This window comes from Saccopteryx bilineata, chromosome 4 (assembly GCF_036850765.1).
Source record: "Saccopteryx bilineata isolate mSacBil1 chromosome 4, mSacBil1_pri_phased_curated, whole genome shotgun sequence".
Lineage (NCBI taxonomy): Eukaryota > Metazoa > Chordata > Mammalia > Chiroptera > Emballonuridae > Saccopteryx > Saccopteryx bilineata.
This window is the reverse complement of record NC_089493.1, coordinates 20,825,191-20,841,231: the sequence shown is the minus strand read 5'-3', so window position 1 is coordinate 20,841,231 and position 16,041 is coordinate 20,825,191. Positions and strand designations below refer to the sequence as shown.

Genomic DNA, 16,041 nt, shown 5'->3' with positions numbered 1-16,041 from the left:
CAGCAATTAGATCCTCCCATTTCCCCAAGTACTATATTTTGAAAATACTTCTAACTATAATATAATGGCATCAGTGTAAAACAAATATTAAAATTGTTCAAAGTACTTTCCCCAAATGGGGAAGTAAAAGCACATTCTTTCCTCTGTGATCGGGGCAGCTTCTTGCCTTAGGCACGCAGCTTTCTGCAAGCCTGATTTACACCACTGGCAGAGTCCCAACCGTCTCCAGATGGTATCTCCAGGCACTGTTTACCCATCAAGAAAAATAGAAATGGAATCATTTTGTTCGTTTGGCATAAAGGGGTAGGGCATATCTGCTTTAGTGAAAAATGTGAGTGAAACACAGTTTTATTCTAGGCCAATGTGAATCAGTGCGTGAATGTCTAGCCTTGACCGGCACTGCAGTTATGTTCTATGTGGATAGAAGAGCACTTAAGGAACTTATCATTTTCTTTGTGGCATTTTAATGCCCTTTTACGACTTGAATCTGGTTCTTGTTCTTATAATGACTTAATAAAATCTGAATTAGTGCCAAATTAATGTGATTCTTCCAAAGAGTTCCTATCTACATTGCACAATATTAGATCTCATTAACTCACTACTCACTATATTCATTTTAGTCTAGAACTGCACTCATTGCCTTCTAACTGATGCAAAATAAAAAGAAAATGTTGAGGCCTGACCAGGCAGTGGCGCAGTGGATAGAGCGAAGGACTGGGATGCGGAAGATCCAGGTTCGAGACCCCGAGGTCACCAGCTTCAGCGCGGGCTCATCTGGTTTGAGCAAAGCTCACCAGCTTGGACCCAAGATCACTGGCTCGAGCAAGGGGTTACTTGGTCTGCTGAAGGCCTGTGGTCAAGGCACATATGAGAAAGCAATCAATGAACAACTAAGATGTTGCAACAAAAAACTAATGATTGATGCTTCTCATCTCTCTCCATTCCCGTCTGTCTGTCCCTGACTATCCCTTTCTCTGACTCTCTCTTGTCTCTGTAAAAACAAAAAAACAAAAAAACAAAACAAAACAGAAGAAAATGTTGAGGAAATTTTATTATAGATTATTATCTGCTGCAAATAGTCTATGCTGGGGAAAATCACAGAGAAATATTCATCTTTTTTGGTCATTAAAATTAATTTTGTTGTATGATACTTCCTAAAAACAACAAGCGTTTGTACAGAATTTATAAGTTTCAGAAACATATTTACATACCCTAATTCACTTGATTCAGTAGTCATTTTAGTTGGGTAAAACAAGTATTAATATAATTCTTTCACAGATGAAGAAACCTAGTCTGAGATAAATGATTTATCTGAATGCTTCTGTTATTTCCAAGTTCTTATTTGGTTCCTAAGTTCCTAAGATGTTTCCTCCAGGTTTTTCTAAGTGAAGGAATTCACACATCCCAGGATAGTGACAAATTAACAACCCCCCCCCATAAGATTCCACCCAAAGAATAAGCAAGCAGAGGCCATAACAAACAGGTGTGTTAGATGCAGCAAACTAAGACGTGATAGATGCAACCCTGGAACCCAGGTCTTTTGGTGCCAAAATACTCACTCTAATTTTAAGTCACAGCCACAAAAAGGTACTAGGGAATATGTAAAAACTGCCTGACCTGTGGTGGTACAGTGGATAAAGCGTCGACCTGGAAATGCTGAGGTCGCCGGTTCGAAACCCTGGGCTTGCCTGGTCAAGGCACATATGGGAGTTGATGCTTCCAGCTCCTCCCTCCTTCTCTCTCTGTCTCTCCTCTCTCTCTCTCTCTCTCTCTCTCTGTCTCTCCCTCTCCTCTCTAAAATGAATAAATAAAAAAAAATTAAAAAAATAAAATAAAATAAATTTAAAAAAAGATTAAAAAAAAAACCTATCACCCAACTGGAGCAGTTTACAAATCTCTATTACAATGAAACCATAATGAAATGATCTGTGAAACACCTCATGTGGAAATCTGCCAGGGTACCCAAGAAGAACAGAGAACACAAAGCCCAAAAGTCTCTCTTCCAAGTCCCTCTCCTGAGATCCTCATCAGCCACGGGCCAGACATGTGCAAACCGTCCGGAGAGTGCTGTGTTCCGAACCAGATCTCCCAAAGAACCACGCAGAGCCCAGGCCCAGAGAGCTGACTCCACGGGCCTCTCCCATCAAGCCTTTCTCAAGCCCAGTCAAATGTTCAAGTCACTCAATGTGGTAATGGCTGCAGGCCAAGATAAGACAGTAAAACTAAAGAGTCAGGTGCCTCCTCCCTCAACAACAGCACCGTGTAACCAGGTCCAAGAATAACAAAAGAGCCACAACACATGTCCATGTGCAGGCACAGCAGCATCAGGCTCAGTGGGGAAAACATCCTGCAGACCCTGGGATGGGGAATCCGCCGAAATTCACAGGACGACTGGGGGTGGGGGAGGGGTGTGGGGAAGAAGAGAAGGAAAGGGGTGAAAAGGATTGAAGGGAACACTTGAAAATATTAGAACTTAAAGGATTTAAAGACCAATATGTCAGCTCTCAAGTTTTACAGATGAGAAAACTGAGGCTCGGGGAAATTAGGGGTGGAAATGGAGACTGAGCACTGAGTTAGACTGTCTGAACTTCTGTCAGTCCTCAGTTCACCCCTGAACAGCGATAACAAAGCTAACCTAAGGATTAGGTTAAATAACCCTAAGGATTAAGTCAGACAATATCCACTAGCGCTTAGTACTGGGGGTAACACACCCTCTGTACCAATGACAAAAATAGCAGGGGACCTCAGCGCGGGCTTACTATGCGCCAGGACCCATTCCAAGCGTTTTCTTAATGTCAGCAGCAGCTATTACTGCTGTGGTTAAACGACTCCCCCAAATCACACAGGTCATTAGTGGAAGTCTGGGACTAGAATGCAAACTTCATGAAGCCATCCCATTCCTTTTATTTACACATTCTAGTTTTGGTGAGCTCCCTTTCCAGTCATTCTTAGAGCAGTTCTTCTAGATGCTAAGGGGAGTCAAGCACTCAACCTCCTTTTTACAGATTCAGGGCCCATTCTGGAGGAGGAACAAAGACTGCTAATCAAAAAGTAGAAATAAAAGAAGAGCCCCTAAAATCTGTCTACCTGCTTAGAACCATGAATCTCAGATCCAGACATAGGCTGGTTAGAGATGATTAGTTGACCAAGCCTGGAGGAACAGTTCATTACAGAGAACCCCCATTATAAGCCCGTGAAACGGATCCTAGGTATTTGCCACGATACAGCTGCATTATCTGATCAGCATCAGACCCCGGACCTGGAAGACTGCTGTGCCAGCAGCCAGCAACCACAGAGGAGCCCAATAATTGCAAGGCCAAGTTCACACTGGAGCTGGTTTCTCTGTAAAAACCTCACCCCATTTTTAGATTGTGAATCATAAAGTAAGACTCAGAATCACCACAAATGAGCAGTGACTCAGTACCAGCAGCAGAGCTGACCAAGAGACACCAAACCTTTCATTGAAGTCTCCCGGTTGCCATGTCAGAGCGAAGCTTCTTTCTCAGCATCCCTTACACACTAAAATGTTGGGGTAGAGAATGCAGTTGGCTGATAGGATGGGAGTCAGAAATAGATCTGTCTACTGCCCATCCTGTCATATGCATGCCTGAGCCTGTGTGCTTAGAAACGCACCAGGCACCGTATGAGATAGTGACCCTCAAGAAGTCTGCAATCTCGCTGGGGAGATGAGGATACACAGAAGAGCAAACACAAGCAATCCAGGAATAACTGCCTGGTGGAGGGTACACTGGAAACGCTGTTTAGCCACAGAGAGATCTGCAAGGGCTGCAAACATAAGGGACTGGTCAAGTTTCTTGGATTTGAAGGACATCCTTCGTTCTGGACTTCTGGAAGGGAAGAGTAAGGACCTCCTTGAGACTGAGGATCAGAATTAAGTGAAGATTAAGAGTTAGATATTGGCCTGACCTGTGGTGGCGCAGTGGGTAAACCGTTGACCTGGAACATTGAGGTCACCGGTTCAAAACCCTGGGCTTGCCTGGTTGAGGCACATATGGGAGTTGATGCTTCCTATTCTTCCCCCTCTTCTCTCTGTCTCTCTCTCTCTCTGTCTCTCTCTCTCTGTCTCCTCCCTCTAAAATGAATAAACTAAAAAAAAATATTTTTTAAAGAGTTAGATCTTTGTGGGGCTTATTTCTGGGCCAGTGAAAAGGGCAGTCTGATCAGAGCTAAGATGTCTACTGAGGAAATGTGAGGACAAAGAATTGATGGCCTTAACAGCTCAGAAGAAGAGTTCATTGGGAGAGGGGAAGCTGCTGAAGGTTTAAGACTGGAGAGAGACTCAAGAAATGTGCCTAGAGGAGATTAACTCTCCTCAGTCTCTACTGAGCAGAAGTTTGGTGATGGAAGCTATCGGACACAACAGGACCTCAGTGTGACCCCAAAATCAAGGGTCAGCATCAACAGGAACATATACTGGGTACTCTGTGCCGAGGGCTCAAGAAAGAACAGAACAGTATCACTGGCATCCAGTAGCTTATGGTAGGTTGCAGGGAAGTATGACAGCAACAAAAAACAGTAACACAATAGGCTTTGTAAACTACTGACAGCTTTATCCATCAAAACACTAACAGAAGCCTGACAGTGGATAGAGCATTGATCTGAGACACTGAGGTCCCAGGTTCAAAATCCCAAGGTCGCTGGCTTGAGCGCAGGCTCCTGTGACTTGAGGATGAACGTACCAGCTTGAGCACGGATCGCTGAAATGACCCCATTGTCACTGGTATGAACCCAAAGGTCACTAGATTGAAGCCCAAGGTTGCTGGTTTGATCGAGGGGCCACTGGTTCAGCTTGAGTCCTGAACCTCCATCAAAGCACATATGAGAAGTAATCAATGAACAGCTAAAGGGCCATACTACGAGTTGATGTTTCTCATCTCTCTCCCTTCCTGTCTCTCTCTCTCTTACTCTAAAAAATAAAATAAAACAAACAAAAAACCCCCACTAACAACAGAGTAAGAACTTTAAAAGAGTACTGAAGGCTTGAGCAGTAGGTGGTCATGAGCTACACCTTAAACTGAAAAGGAGGGCTCTGGGCAGAGTGAGGGGCAAAGGTGTCTTAAAAGGGGGCCCAGGCATGGCATGTCTAGTTGAAAGAGGGTGGGAGTGGTATTGAATGCACTGGAAAAGGAGGGGTTGGAACAGTGACAGCTGTAAATTTCATAATGAGTTTGAACACTTGAAACTACCCTTTCCATCCCTACTGCCATAACCTTGCTTCAGCCCTTCGTTGTCTCTCTCATTCAGATAATTACTAGCCTCCCATCAACCTCCCTGCCTTCAGCTTGTCCCTTTCAACCTGCTACCCAAACTACTGTGCCACAGTGGTCTTCTTCAAACTTGAAAATGCCCATGCCACAACTCAGCCTAAAAATGCCTCAGGGGCTCCTCACGCCTTAGACTCCTATCTATACTTCATATTAGCCAGAATCTGTTTCTTACAACCAAGAACTCTGATATACAGTACTTTTCCTTGACTCCCACTAATCCCACTTGCCTTTATCTCTCATGTTTTCTGTATGCTGACAGTATCTAACCCACTGTACTTTATCAAATTATAATGAGCTTGTTTGCTGATGTGTATATCTGCTAATTAGCCCATGAGCTCCCTTAAGGAAAGGGACTGGGTCTTTTTTTCTTGTGGATGTTTCCAACTCTAAGAATAGAGTTGGAAATTTTGTAAATGTGGAATTTTGTAAATGTTTATGAAAGTAATGGTTGAATGATTAAATTAATGAATAAACAAATACACTTGTTTTACCATGTAGTAGGTAGCCTCTTCAGGTCTTTTGAGCCAGTAAATGTTTTAGGAAGATCAATTTAAACATTATGCATAAGATAGCTGGAGAGACAATCTGGATATAGGCAATATGTCCATTCTTCCTCTTTGATCTAAAAAACTGTGCTATCCAATTCCAATACAGTAGCCACTAAACACAAGTAACTATCATATTAAAATGTGGCAACTCCAAATCTGAGTTGTTCTTTAACTATAAAATACATGCCAGATTTCAAAAAAGTACAAATGTATAAAATAATCAACAGATTATTTTCTTTAAATGGCAATATTTTGAATATATTGGGTTATATAAAATATATTGTTAAAATCAGTTTCACCTGTTTCTTTTAACTTCTTAATGGGGCAACTAGAAAATTTAAACTAATACATAAGTGGTTTGCACTATATTTCCAGTAGACAGCATTGCTCTTTAAAAATGTCCATTTATGCCTGACTAGGCGGTGGTGCAGTGGACAGAGCGAAGGACTGGGATGTGGAGGACCCAAGTTCGAGACCCCGAGGTTGCCAGCTTGAGCACAGGCTCCTCTGGTTTGAGCAAAAGCTCACTAGCTTGGACCCCAACATCACTGGCCCGAGCAAGGGGTAACTCGGTCTGCTGAAGGCCTGCAGTCAAGGCACATATGAGAAAGTAATCAATGAACAGCTAAGGTCTCTCAACGAAAAACTGATGATTGATGCTTCTCATCTCTCTCTGTTGCTGTCTGTCTGTCCCTGTCTATCCCTCTCTCTGACTCTCTCTCTGTCCTTGTAAAAAAAATTTCCATTTAAAAAAACTTATTTATTGACTTTAGAGAGAAAGGAAGAGACAGACAGACAGAAACATCTGCCTTGCATGTGCCCCGACTGGGGATCCAACCAGCACCCTCCGCATATTGGGACAATGCTCCCATCAACCAAGCTATCTGGCCATGGCAAAAGTCGTCAAAGGATTAACTTTCAATAAACATAGAGTTTGATGTTAATTTTTTTCCATATTTTGTCTTTTGGTCTCTATTACTTCGGATAAAGAGTTGTTTGTAATTCTTATTTCTTCATTATATTTCTTTTCTCTAACTGCTTTCCCGACTTTAACCTTCATTTTCAGCAATTAACTATTGTATGTTCAGGTGTGACTTTCTTACAACCCATCCTACTTAAAATTTGTGTAGTATTTTTAATCTGTATGTCAATTTCTCATTAAATTTGGAAAAATTTCCTCAAATGTTTTTCTCCCTCTTTCTCTCTTTTCCTATTTGTCCTTTTTCCTATTTCCTTCAATATCATTTATTCTTCTATGAACTTTATTCTCCTATAAAACTTATCCTGTGAATTTTTCTTCTCAGTTTTCAACTTTTCCATTCTAAAATTTTCCTTTAATTCTTCCATAGTTTCTATTTCTCTGTAAAATGCCCTATATATTCATTCATTGTGACAATATTTTCCTTTAGTTCTTTGAACATATTTATAACAGCTGCTTTAAAGGCTTTGCCAAATCCAACATCTGAGACATTTGGGGGTTAGTTTTTATTGATTTTTTTTCTTTATTATGAGTAATATTTTCCTATTTCTTTGCATATCTAATAACAGTTGATGATACATTGAAGACTTTCTGCATTTAATCTTCCTCTGCAGAGATTTGGTTTTTGCCAGCAGTCAATTTGCCTGCTTACCCTGATCTCTCGTAGGCTTGGTCTTCTACATTGTTGGAGAGATTTGTGAAAAGGCAAAGATGTTTTCTAAGTCCCTCTAACTATTGCAGGACTCAACTTGCAAACTTAATCTCTCCTGCAGATCTTATCAGCCCTTAGTTCTAGGCTTTGTTTTGACGGTACTTTGTTTAAAGTACTCCTTATTCTGGTTTAAAGTACTCATTATTCTGGAGTTGTGGAAGGCAAACTAGAGCCATGATCTAAATCTGGTCCTCTGCCTATTTTTGTAAATAAAGGAACAAAACCAAGCTCACTTATTTACATAGTCTGTGGCTGCTTTTGCTCTGCAAGAGCAAGTTGAATAGTTGTAACAGATGCTCTGTGTCTCATAGGACCTAAAATAATTACTATCTGACCCTTAAAAAAAATTACCAACTCTGTTCAAAAGCACAGACTCTACCCCTAGCACACAGATTTTCTGTGTGTTTTCTGAACTCTTGAGATATTAACAAAGTGTTAAGGAGGTCTTTCCACTGTGGCAGGGCTGGACTGCCAATGTCCACCAGGATTGCTTGACCTCGGTGTCTCTGCTCCATTTTCAATCTGAAGACATTGCTTCTGGCAAATCTCAGTTTTAGTCCATACATGTGCCAAGGATTCCCTGGGTACACCCAGGCACACTTCTATTCCCCCTTTCCCTGCAACTCTCTCCTTTCTAGTGCCCAGCTCTGCAGATTGCAGCTGCTTCAATCGCCCCACACTCAGAACTCTGTTTCTTTATCTCAGCAGGACTGCTGAGCTCAGGGGTGACCCCAGCCCACTACATTACAGTCAGGAAGCTCTGCCCTGGAAGAGAGCCAAGGTGATCATCAGCTCAGCTCATGAGTTTTCCTTCTCTTAGCATCAACATGCTGTGCTTTCAGTTGACTAATCCCTGACAAGAGTTATTTCATACATTTTATTCAGTCTTGTGATTGTGGCAGAAGGACTAGTCTGCGGCCAGTTATATACAGAATTGGAAGTCCTCCCCTGAAACATTTCTTTCTGACTTATGTTCATTTTTAAAAATATTTATTGTATTGATTTTAGAGAAAGAGAGAGAAAAGGAGAGAGAAACAGGAACATTCATCTGCTCCTCTATGCACCCTGACCGGGGATTGAACCAGCAAACTCTATGCTTCAGGACCATGCTCTAAGTCTAACCAACTAAGCTATCTGGCCAAGGCTGAGTTACATTCATTTTTAAAAAGATCAGTTCAGATCATCTAAATAAGGGTAATGTTATACTGATATTTGAAAATATCAATTAGAAGTTTTATAGAACTTTCATAAATCATATCATCTGAGAAGGAAAGGAGAATTTTCTGGAGCCATGTGGGTCAATTCCACCCCTTCAGAACTGGGACAATGCTTTATTTTGTATTATGCCATTTATAATACCATAGCGTAGTTCTTGCTTGGTCAGTGATCCAGAGGCTATTTAAATGTGAGAAGTTAGCCATCTTTGCCTGTATCTTTTTGTCACATGTGCTCAATTAGACAGCTACTTTGAAAATTTCAGCACCCACTTATGGGTTTTTGAGGCTAGTGGCAAACACTATCCAGCTGTATTTTTGGGGAAAGTTTCAGCACCCACTTATGGGTTTTTGAGGCTAGTGGCAAATACTATCCAGCTGTCTTTTTGGGGTTTATGCAGAAACACCCTAAACTATATCTAAACTTAGATCCCAGTGCCAATTCCAAACCCCAAAGTAAGGCCTCAGCTGTCTCCTGATCAAGAACAGCATCAAATGTCAAAAGGAAAACTGGGAAGAAAGGAAGAATGGGAAAGATGAGACTGCATGGAGTATATATATATAATATATATATAATATATATATTATATATATATATAGAGAGAGAGAGAGTTTCTTCAAAACAAGACATTCAACAAAATTACTAAGCATCTACTATGTACTCAGAATTGTGCACAGTACAATGACACAAAATTATATTGAGCATGGTTTTATATTCTGCGACCTATATCACAGTGGGCTACAAAATAATAAAAAAATTAATCAGGAAGTGAAAGGAAGCATGCTACTTGCTTCATAAATTCTCAGAATAAACTGAAGCCTGGATGGCCCAATGACCCTATGACAAAGACCTGAATCAGATTAAGGACTTGGAACACTGCTTTTCTTCCTTCTTCCTCCAAACTCTTTTCCCTTATGGAAGAACAAGTTCACGTTAACAGAACCTGAACAGAGTTCACTGGAGAAGAGATACACACTCACATGCATACACACACGCGCTCAGACTTTAATTAACAGGCGCTCTGACGTTCCTGAAAGGGAAAAGTTGAGTGGACCTCATTGTTTGATTTTCCTTTTTTTTTTAACCATTTTTTCATTTAAATATTTCTTTCTTTAAAAAAAAAAACTGTCCACTGTTCTCCTATTGGAAATTAGTGAGTAGAATAAACACCCCAGCCTCAAATCAAACATGTATGAGAAAGAACTCTAAAAGAAACATCTATTGTATTTCAGCTCTAGTCAGTATCTGGCCATGATTCTCCATAAAGTAACTCTCCTCTATTTCTCTCTTCCAGTCACACACACCATATCCCCCTATCCCTAGGTGGCTGTTGCTCCTTCTAAAGTCATTATTTGTGTGTATATACATGCACACACATATATTAATATATACAAATATAAATACATATATATGTACATCCATAAATATAGGTATATCCCCAGGATATAACTACAAATATTCCATTGTGTGATTCTTTTCTTCAAAATAAACAATTCCCTGCATCTAACAACTCCATGTGTCCACACCCGAGTCAAGGATCTAAACACACCTGTCTCTGATCGTTGGTGCATTCCTGAGGCAGCGACCCTACATTCCCAGGTACCTGAATAATAGGTCACATTCAGTGAATGACCACAGTAGGAGGTCAATCTTTAAAATCTGCGGAACACAGCACTTTCCAGTACTTTGAACTCTTAGAAGTTACTGGCTTATTTCATTGCGGTAAACTCATCTTGGATTACTCCAGTTTGATATCTGAAATAGAGATGCTGACATTTTGCCTGTATGAAGGTGGAGATTTGATGTGGATAACTTCTTTTCATCTGGATTTTAGAGTCTTAAGTATAGCACTTTGAATGTTCCATCATGAGACTGTCAGTTTCCCAGCAGACTATAGGAGACTTGTGGTCCCAATGGTGGCCATATTTTCCAGGCATAACCATAAGGCTTTTCAGAAAGCTTAAGAAAACATTACTATTATATTTCATTAGGTTAAGATGTCAGAGATTGAAAAATGTATCTAATTTCAGAGATTATAAAATATTTTTAAATACATATATACCTTTAGTTCTTAGAATCAACAAAATACTTTGTTTGTTTTTAGAAGGTAGGGAGGAGAGAGATGAGAAGCATCAACTCACAGTTGTGGCACCTTAGTTGTTCACTGATTGCTCCTCATATGTGCCTTGACTGAGGTGCTCAAGCTGAGCCAGTATCCCCTTGCTCAAGCCAGCAACCACGGGATCATATTGATGATCCCACACTCAAGCCAGTAACCTTGTGCTCAAGCTGGCACGCCCTCAGTCAAGCCAGCAACCTCAGGGTTTTGAACCAGGGCCCTCAGCATCCCAGGCCAACACTCAGTCTACTACACCATCACTGGTCAGGCTAAAATACTTTCTTATTTTTATACCCCATGTGTAACAAAGTTACAGTTAGTGTATATTTCCAGGACACAAAATGTTTGTGGATTATTTCAATTCATTTTCATAATAACCCTGAGACAAGTAAAGCAGACATTTCCTTCACTTGATTAATAAGGGAACTGGCTCAGAGAGGTTGCTTGACTAGTCTAAGGTCACACAGCTAACCATGACATAGTCGGAATAGGATCACTAGTCTCTATTCTATTACACCACACTATGCCTTCCAGAAAATAGGTATAACATGTGTTAGCTGTGCTGCCAACATTCATTTCTTATAATCATCTGGCACCAGAAGATGTACCCTTATTGACTGAGCCTGTCACCATACCCTAATTCCTATTCCTGCTTTCCCAGCTTCCTCTGTACCTCAGGATTGGCACCTGGCCAAGTTCTAGCCAATAAGACATAAATGGAAGTATGATGAGAAATAAAGTTCTAAGAAATGAGTTTTGTCTTTGTTTTGCTTTGCATTCCCAATGAGGTAACAGGTATTACTCATGCGTCCCTAATCCTTCTCACTTTCCCTTTTTTTCTATCTTGACTATGGTCATGATGTCAGGAGCTACATTAATACATACTATAGCCAGGAGGAAAGGCTACGAGTATCAGAGTCATTGGCCTTGATGTCACTGCGACACTGAACCAGTATCAACAATCATGCATCTCTATATCTATTACATGTGTGTGTGTGTGTGGGGGGGGTATAATACATGCAGATGAACACAATTCTAATAAAATAGGAGAAAGAAATAGTGGCAAGCAGAATTCTACAATGACCCCCATGATCTCTACACCCTGATGTTATTACTGTGATTATATCATAATATGTGGCAAAAGGTGACTTTGCAGATACAATTACGGTTACTAATCAATTGACATTAAGATAAGGTGGCTCTCCAGGTCCTCCTAACCTAATCGATGAGGCCTTGAAAAGCAGCGTTTCCTCTGGCTGGTAGCAGAAGAGGGAGTCAGAGAAACTCAAAATGTGAGAGGAAGGCTCTCCACTGCTCAGATGCAGGAGCGGATATGGAGGGCAAGGGCCTGAGAGGAGCCTGTAGGAGCCGGGAGTGGAAACCCACAGCCAGAGAGGGGGAAGGGTACTACAATCCTACAACTACAAGGAACTGCATTCTGCCAACAGCAAGCATCAGCTTGGAAGAGACCCTGAGTTCCAGGTGGGCCATCCTTTCATTTCAGCCTTGTGATACTCTAGGCAGAGAACCACCCCTGCTGTGCCAGGAAAGTAGTTTAAAAATGGAGAATTTAGTCTAGACCTCAGTATCTTGAGGCCTAGACACAACCTTCTTTAAATAATTTTCCTATATAGATATGGGCCTGAACTGCAACTAAATCAACTATATTGCTCACAAAAATTAAGGAATATTTCAAAAACGAATATGAAGCGATAAAAAAAGAAGCATTTGATTTTATTTTTATTAAAAAAGAACATCAGAAAAGCAAACAACAAATCAAAGAAAGTTGTTTGGTTCTGCAAACGAGATGCAAAAACAACTGTTATTTCATTGGTGAAAATGCACTATATAAAAGGCTAAAAGTACTGGAGTATCTGCACATTCACTAATCCCCTAATTTTTGTGAGCAGTGTATTAAGAATGGTACAGAGTAAATTTTAAAATATAATGAAAAACATGAAAAGACATTGCCTGACCACTGGTAGCACAGTGGATACAACGTGGACCTGGGATCCTGAGGACCCAGGTTTGAAGCCCCTGAAATTGCCGGCTTGAGTGCAGGCTCACCAGATTGACTGCAGGGTCACCGGCTTGAGCCCAAAGGTCACTGGCTTGAGCCCAAAGATTGCTGGCTTGAGCAAGGGGTCAGTGGCTGGGCTAGAGGCCCCTGGTCAAAGTACATATGAGAAGCAATCAATGAACAATTAAAATGCTGCAACTATGAGTTGATGCTATTCATCTCTCTCCCTTCCTCTCCCCCATTCTCTCTCTCACTAGAAAAAAAAAAGAAGAAAGAAAAATGGTATAAAACACAATTATACATGTAGCACTTTAGAGCACATTATATGGAGTTCTCTCTCTCTCTGGAAAATTAGCTTGCCTTTCCAGAGACCTAGGGCAAGGCTGGAAGGGGGTGATCATTTTTAGTGCAAAAAGTTGAATAATTTTAAGAACCTTTCCTTTGAACATCAGGAAGCCAACGAACAACTAGTTTTCTGAAGCAGGAATGATGATATCATGCCAATGACACTTCCAGCAAAGAGGGATGTTAACCTTCTGGAATACATTAGAAGTGGGAAGAAGGAAGACTGAGCGAAAAGAAAGTAGAGAAAAAGTAGAACAGATGTGGAACCTCCTTTCAAACTCTTTTTTAAAACAGAATATTTCTCAATTCACTCAACAAACTGTTAGAAAACACCTGCTAGATGTTCAAGGTACAAGAGTAAAGTAAATGGTATAGATATAGACCCTGCCTACAAGGGGCTAATATCTAAGAGGGGAAAACAGAGATGGATAAAGGCCAACTACAAACAAATAAAACATCTGCAAATCAATAAAGTTTTAAGACAGGAATAACAAGGGGTCTTCTAATACATGGGGTGACAGGAAAAGATCTCTCTGAAGAGGTGCCATTTAACTGCCACCTCAAGGATGAGAAGAAGCCAACCATGACAGGACAGGTACAGAGCATTCAGGTAAAGGCAGAAGGATACAAAGACACAAAGGATCCGAGATGGGAACAAACAAACAAACAAACAAAAAAACCCCAAATAACTTGAACTGAGAGTAGAGCAGGCAAGGGGAACAGGGGCAGGGGATGAGGCTGTAAAGGTAGCCGACTTTCAGAGTACAGGAGCTGGAGAGCCAGATCTAGATGTTTAGATTTCATTCCAAGCACAATGAGAAGTCAAGGAAGGACTCAAAGAGGAGTAAGAAACTTCGATTTGCCTCTCAGAAGCTGAGGGGAGAACAAATTGGAAGGGGCAAGAATGGAGGCAGAGATAACAATTAGGAGGCTGTTGTAGTAGTTGAGACAAAAGATGATGGTGGCCTGAACCAAAATGTGGTATTTACAAATTGTGGAATACTACTCAGCCTTGAAAAGGAAAGGAAATTCTGACACAGGCTACCACATGGATGAACCTTGAGGCCCGATGCTAAGTGAAATAAGCCTGTCACAAAAAGACAAATACTTTATGACTCCGGTTATATGAGGTGCCCAGAGTAATAAAATTCACAGGGACAGTCACAGACTGGTGGTTGCCGGGGGCGGGGTGGGTGGGGCAGTCAGGGGAAGAAAGGTATTGGTGAACCACTGTTTCCGTTCTGAAAGATGCAGTATTCCGGAGATGATTGGTGGAGATGGTTGCACAAAAATGTGGACACGTTTAATGCCACTGACCTGCGCACTTACATATAGTTCAAATGGTAAGTTTTATATGTATTTTAACGCAATTAAAAAAATAAAAATCGTTTTCTTAAAAAATGACCGTGTCAGCCGAAGCGATGCCAAGCAATCTTCACAACCCCGAAGGGAAAAAGCATGACTGTTTGGTGACCTTAAAACTTGTTGCCAAAACATCAAAACTCTTACTGTTAACTACAAATGTATAGGTAAATTTTAAAAATCGTGAAACTAATATTACCTAGTACATTTGTAATTTAAAATATTAGAAACATCACAAATTAAAGTGGTTTATTTCTTTCATCAAGAAAAAAAGATGATAGTGTCCAAAATCAGGGTGGTACAACGGGGATGGAGAGAAAGAGGCAGCTCAGCTGTATTTGGGGGTACGGCCTACAGGATGGACCGACGGACGAAGCCACAGGGAGGGAGGCAAAGGGGGAACAGGGAGGGCAACGTAGATGCTGCTGCCATGGATGGGGCTGGAGGAAAGGTCACAATTTGGGGGTACACTAAGCATTTCTTTTTAACCTTGTATCTTTCTTTTTAAACATGATGCATCTGGGATGCTTCTGAGACATCCAAGTGGGATGTCAAGTGAACGTGAGCATCTGGAGCTTAAGGCCAGGGATACGAACTGCGGAGTCATCATTATACAGGAAGGATCTGGTCATCTAGGGAGAGACTGTAGCAAAGAGAGGGGTGGCCAATGTGCTCACACAGATGCCTGGTCCCGTGTATTGGCAGCACTGACTATGAGGCTCCATTCAAGCCCTAGGACCCTATGAGGGACAGAAAAGAGATCCCTGGTTAGGCAGTGCTGTCATGTTCTGCCCTTCAAGAGAAGGACACACAGCAGGCAGAGGTCCTAACCAAGGAGGCCACTCTAGATCTGCCCACTTGGAAACAAGAAGAGTTTACAATGGGGCTTTCCCCCAGGAGACCCTTTGAATCACAAACTTGAAAAAATAAAAGTGAAAAAAAAGAACATGCTGCAAAAAGAATTCAGTAAAGACAGGAGCAAATATGCTAGGTGCTAATTGCCAGCAGGAGAGGGTAAAGTGCCAGTCATGCCATAACATGGGCAGGAATCTCCTGAAGCTACAGGCAAGTTTACAGCTCGGAATAATTATTAAGTGAGATAATGCGGGTGAGAGTGCCCTGTAGACTGCAGAGCATTATTCGAAAAGCTAAGCCTGCACATTGTTGTCAATCAGGGAGCACAATGCAGAAAGGGACAGGGCCCTGAGAACAAAGTCAGGTGCTTTAGAGGCTCTCCTGGAGCTAGGAACCATTATGTCTGCAATGGTTAGGGAGGCAAAGGTGCAGGGAAGGGAGGCAGCTGGAGTGGCTCTGGCTTTATTAACTAGGATGTCCACAGACCTCCCTCTGTCCCCCCACCTTGGCCCCAAGCCACTCTGCATAGGTGAGGCACGTCATCTCCTTTGCCCCTGCCATCAGCCTTCTGAGATGGGTGCTATCAGTAATGTCACCA

General features: G+C 41.5%; 1 protein-coding gene across 2 annotated transcripts in view; it reads right to left on the bottom strand.

Moving 5' to 3' along the window:
• Positions 1-16,041, bottom strand: part of STON2 (stonin 2) — a 157,008-nt gene that overhangs the window by 120,982 nt on the left and 19,985 nt on the right. The window lies entirely within an intron of this gene.